General features: G+C 39.7%; 1 long non-coding RNA gene across 1 annotated transcript; it reads left to right on the forward strand.

Annotated features, from left to right (window-relative positions):
• Positions 1-2,154: 2,154 nt before the first annotated feature.
• LOC124243221 (uncharacterized) lies at positions 2,155-5,349 on the forward strand. Its single transcript, XR_006889652.1, has 3 exons — positions 2,155-2,363; positions 3,979-4,101; positions 5,171-5,349. It is a non-coding gene; the product is annotated as an uncharacterized LOC124243221 (long non-coding RNA).
• Positions 5,350-5,641: the final 292 nt, after the last annotated feature.

A 5,641-nucleotide genomic window follows, 5' to 3' on the forward strand; every position in this document is an offset into this window, starting at 1 on the left:
CAACATAAATTTAGAACAAGAACAAACTACATATTCTGCAAAAGCTGATGCCATGAAAGTTGCCAAGAAAAATCAAGTGTATCATCAGGTGCACAGTTATCTGTACATCCTTTTTAAGCAGTCAATTCTCAACTACTTATTTTAAATACAAGTTAATTTAGTCAAGAAGCATTTATTGACCACCTACTATGCACCAGGCACTTTGCTACGCATTAGGGATAAAGCATGGGTTGGGGACTCAGACAGACCCTTCAGATCCTAGCTTGACTACTTAATGGCAAGCTTTTTATTTATTTATTTATTTTCAAAGATTGGCACCTGAGCTAACAACTGTTGCCAATCTTTTTCGGGTTTTTCTTTCTGCTTTTTCTCCCCAAGTTCCCCCAGTACATAACTGTATATTTTAGTTGTGGGTCCTTCAAGGTGTGGCATGTGGCACGCCACCTCAGCGTGGCCTGATGAGCAGTGCCATGTCCGCGCCCAGGATCTGAACCGGCAAAGCCCTGGGCTGCCACAGCGGAGCGGGCGAACTTAACCATTCGGCCACGGGGCCGACCCCAATGACGAGCTTTTTAAATCTACGAGCCTGTTTCCTCAGGGTTGTGGTGATAATCTGACTATATAATGTAAATAAAGTGCCTAACATTGTACTTTGCATATGATCAACAATGAATAAATGCTATTTGAAACAAATCTGAGTAAGAAGAGGACCTTGCCCTCAGTAAGTCAGTTTTCTACTACAGAGCTCAATATTGGAGGATTATAAACCAACTTGAAAGTGAGGTAAAGAAAACATGTCTAGACAGATAAATCCACTACCAAAACAAACAATCCCCACAATACATAACGAATCTCAGAATTGAAAAGAAATGTGCTTTGGGTTAGTTTATGTGTTTGTGTAGTATGCACACTAAAATGTCTTCTTTCACTAAACAAAATAATAGAGTACACTATAAATAAAAAGAACAATATTCCAGCTATGTGGTTTTATGCACAATAGGATCATGATGGGGTACAACTTAAAGACAATTTAGTGAAGCAGTAATTGCTTAATGTAACAGATTTGTACACCATAAACCACAATTCTCTTCCTACCACCTTCAGAAAGGCAACCCAATAGTAACCTTCTGTTCTTAGGGGATAAATGTTTATCCTACACATAACAATTAGTCTATAAAGCAAATAATTTTGAAAACCTCTAACTGGCAACAACCATGTAACAAACAGAAGCAGTACAGCTAGAGTTGAAGAGCTCTGGTGTCAACTGGGCCAGGTGTCTATCATTTCTAGCCAGTTACACGATACTGGACAAGTTTATTAACTGTTCAAGCTTCAGTTTCTTTATCTGAAAAATGGTTAATACCGATGCCTACTGGCTAGATTTGCGAAAATGATTTAAGCTAATACAAACAAAGCACTTAGACTAGTAACCACCCAATAAATATTAGCTATTTGCTATCACCTACAATGAGAAAGCTAAAGCTCTTCTTGGCAACCATGAAGCCAACAAAAACGTAGACGTTTGAGGATCTTATAAATCCTTAAACTTATGTTAGTTCGAAGTTAAGCGATCAAAAGTGAGGAATAAGAGTAAGACAATAAGGTGTATTAAGCACCAACAACTGATCCTCCCATCCTACTTAGGCTTTATTTGTAAAGTCCTAAAACTAAGCAGCATTGGCCTACCCAGAAACAATTTAATTCTGGAAGGTTTAAAGCCAAAGGAAGGCTGCTAAACCAAAAGAAAATAAAAAGAAAAGAGACTACGTAGACATGAAGGAGGTGGCGCGTAACCCAGCTGAAGAGCAGAAGGACCAACCATCCCGGACACGGGCTAGGGGCCCCGGGCCACCGTGGCTCCTCCCAAGGAGGAAGCGGAGGCATTCAGCCTCACCGGGGAGCGCCACCGTGACACTGCGAACCCAACGCTGGTCGCACAAAAGGTCGTGCGTGCAGGGCCTCGAGAGCGGCCGCGGGGGTCTCAACTTCCCGCAGGCGCCTCCGGGCTGGGGCCCTGCGCCGCGCCACCTCCCAGCGGAGGCCTGAGTCACCGTCCGCGCGGCCCAGCCGGTTACCTTCCGCAGGGAACTCCTCGAACTCGTCGTCCTCCTCCAGGAGACCCAAGTCTACCGGCTGCTTTTTCTCGGACATCACGACCCTCGCGCCCAAAAGCCCTCGGACTAGTAGGAAAGTTGGAACCTTCACTCTTCCTCGCTGCCGCCGAGGCCGCCACTGCCGCTGCCGAGGCCGGCTCTACCATAGAGACGCAGGAGACCAGCAGCGGGAGCAACGCGAGGAATGCTGGGATACTGGAGGTCCACCCAGCGCTTCCTGCGGGTTTAGCAATACCGAGAGTTAGAAAGGTGAATTATTTTGTACCTTTACCGTCTTATCTGGACTCTCTGAATTGACAGATTTGACATCAGTGTAGGTTTCCCTGACTGGAAAAGACTCATAAAGTGTAGAAAAATTAAACACTTCTACTTACTTTACGGCTGAGGAATGAAGTGTCTGCTAAGATTCATGAAAGGCCTGCTAAATGCCAGGCAGGCCCTTAGCATAGATTAGCTCCATGTTCTTAAACTAATTCACTCTATTAAATAGAGTATGTGTGTGTGTAATAACCAGCTTACAGGTTATTATAAAATAGTACTATGTAAAACTCGATATATGTCTCATTTTGTGATGTTCAAAATATATCGTTTTGAATTTTTCAAATATTGAATATAATTTTGAATGTAGTGAGCTATATAAAACTTATATGTATATATATGTAATTTATAGATGAATGTTATGTAATATAATAAATATATAATTGGGTATTATTGTAAATTTTGAGACGTATGTTTGCTTATATGTTTAAATCCCGCTTCTTCATTCAACAACATTGGTTCATACCATGTACCAGGCACTGTGCTGGAAATCAAATATGTGTAGACGAGGTCCTTCTCCTCAAAGAGCTCATATTCCACTCAGAGGCTTGTAAACAGATAAATCACAATGAAACATGCTAATTCATTTGAATCTCTATTTTAAAATAAAATTGAGAAATGAACAGAGTGTGTAGGCATACAGAGAATGCAGCACTAAATAGAGCACAAATTTGGACAAGTATTTGAGGTAAATTTTTAAAAAATAAGATGGCCCTTATAATACTATTTTGATTCGTATTGATTACTGGAAACATTAGCAGTATTCAAACTAAGTTCAAAGTATATATAATTTGGCGTGTTATATAAATACCAAATTAATGAAAAAAGAGAAAAGATGAGGAAAATCTAATATTGGAAATAAATGTAGACAGTAGAAATGTAGAAAGTACGTAGCATATTTCTTCATAATAAATTCTATTTGTATGACAGCACTTGCTAACCTTGATGACATCTCTTAGAGTTTCATACTCTCTGTCATGCCCTCTGTCACAGTGCTAAGAAGTAATGGAGCTATTGGATCCTAAGGGCTTTCTGAAACAATAGAAAACAAACTATCTCGGTGTGTGGAGAGACAGACAGTTGATACAAGAAACCCCAAAATCATTTTTTCTAACACTACTAAACATATACACATGTAGGAAAATGGCAGAAACACATACATGTAGACAGAAGTGCAGAGGGCAAAAAGATAAAATAAAGAAAATCAAATCTTAGGATTGACTTAGCTCTCTGTGGCTAAGAAAGCTTCCACAACTCGAATGAGAAGCATTGTAGTCAAAACTATGCCTTTACCTACATGTCATATCTGTAATTGGTGGCTTATATTTAACTTCACAGGAAATCAAGTTACCAGCAGATTTTATAGTAAATGATTCCATTTGTCTCAAGCGAATCTTTTTTTTTCCTAAAGGTTCCATTTGGGGTCCACGTGATATTAGTTACATCACAAATACCTGAATCGTTAAATCGGCTATGGAGTGACCATTCAGTAACTAGGCAGAATGGCTCATATGAGATTGACCTTTCTATATGTATCTCTATCCAGGCTGATATCTGGAGGAAGGATTGATTTCAAAGGCACTTTCACTTTGACTTCAGGAGGCCATGAAGAACTGAGGAGGCCGATCCATTCAACCTACACCTCAAGTCTCTGTATCATCCTTTCAAGGTATGTAAGAAGCTTTGGCTCCAGAGTCACTCCACCTGAGTTCAAACTCAGGCTCTGCTACGTACTGGCTGAGGGGTCCTAGAAAATTACTTTCCCTTTTGGGCCTTAGTTTACTCATCTTTGAAGTGGGAGTAATAAATTACCTTCCCCAAGAGGTTGTTGTAAGGATTAACTGAGTTATTTCATGTAAAACACTCAGAAGGCTGCCTGGCATATGGTAAATAGGCAATAAATAGTAATAGTTTGAAGTAGAAAGAAGAATGATTATGCTGATTCTCACCCTGTAGCAATGCATAAAACTCAAGGTTAGAAGAAAAGTTATTTCCAACAGCATCCATGCTTGTCATCAAGAAGTGCTGAACTTTTTTTAGAGATTGGCACCTGAACTAACAACTGTTGCCAATCTTTTTTTTTCTTTTTCTTCCCAATCCTCCCAGTACATAGCTGTATATTTTAGTGGTGAGTCCTTCTAGTTGTGGCATGTGGGATGCCACCTCAGCATGGCCTGATGAGCGGTGCCATGTCTGCGCCCAGGATACGAACCAGTGAAACCCTGGGCCGCCGAAGCAGAGAGTGCAAACTTAACCACTCAGCCACAGGTCCGGCCCCGGAAGTACTGAGCTTTTGCTGTGCTGTGGCTGTCTTTTTATCTGCCTTTTCTAACCTCCAGAGCACAAACATTTGCTGCAGCTTCCCTCTGAGTCTCCAAAGGACAGGTCCTAGATGAGCTTAAATCCATAAAGTACACCTTCAGGACCCTCTTTTCTCCACTAGGTCACAACATTTAGTTAGCTACCAACACCATCATCAAAATTCCACATACGTTTGTGATAAATGCGAGTGGAACTCTATTAGGAGAAAATGAAAATTTGAAAGGGTGGGGCAAACCAAACCATATGCAAATTGCAGCAATGGAAATACAGCAGGGGACGTGTAGGAAGGTTGAGATATTAGAAAGTAGAGATTGGGATATCTTTTATAGAACATCTCTTATTTCATATAAATCTATACTCTGTTCAAATTTTATTCCTTTGTATCTTTAAAATGTATTCATTTTCCCCTGAAACAGGTCTTGAAGAAAAGTGGCCTGTTGTAACTGTGAAGGCAGACTGGACACTTGCAGCTAGTTCTAAACACTACTGTGGTCTATGTTTTTTTAAGTTATTTTTTATTTATTATTTTTATTGTTTATTATTTTTATTATTTTTATTATTCCGTTTCTCTGTTTTTATGTTTGACTATTTTAGATACCTCATGTAAGTGGAATCATGCACTATTTGTCCTTCTATGATAAGCTTATTTCACTTAGCCTGATGACCTCCAGGTTCATCCATGTTGTCGAATAAGGCATAATTTCATTCTTTTTTATGGCTGAATAATATTCCATCATGTATATATACACTACATTTTCTTTATCTATTCATCTGTCAATGGACATTTAGGTTATTTCCATATCTTGCTATTGTGAATAATGCTGCAATAAACATGGGAGTACATGTATCTTTTCGAGATCCTGGTTTCAGTTCTTTTGGATAAATGG

Source organism: Equus quagga, chromosome 8 (genome assembly GCF_021613505.1).
Source record: "Equus quagga isolate Etosha38 chromosome 8, UCLA_HA_Equagga_1.0, whole genome shotgun sequence".
NCBI classification, from domain to species: Eukaryota; Metazoa; Chordata; class Mammalia; order Perissodactyla; family Equidae; genus Equus; species Equus quagga.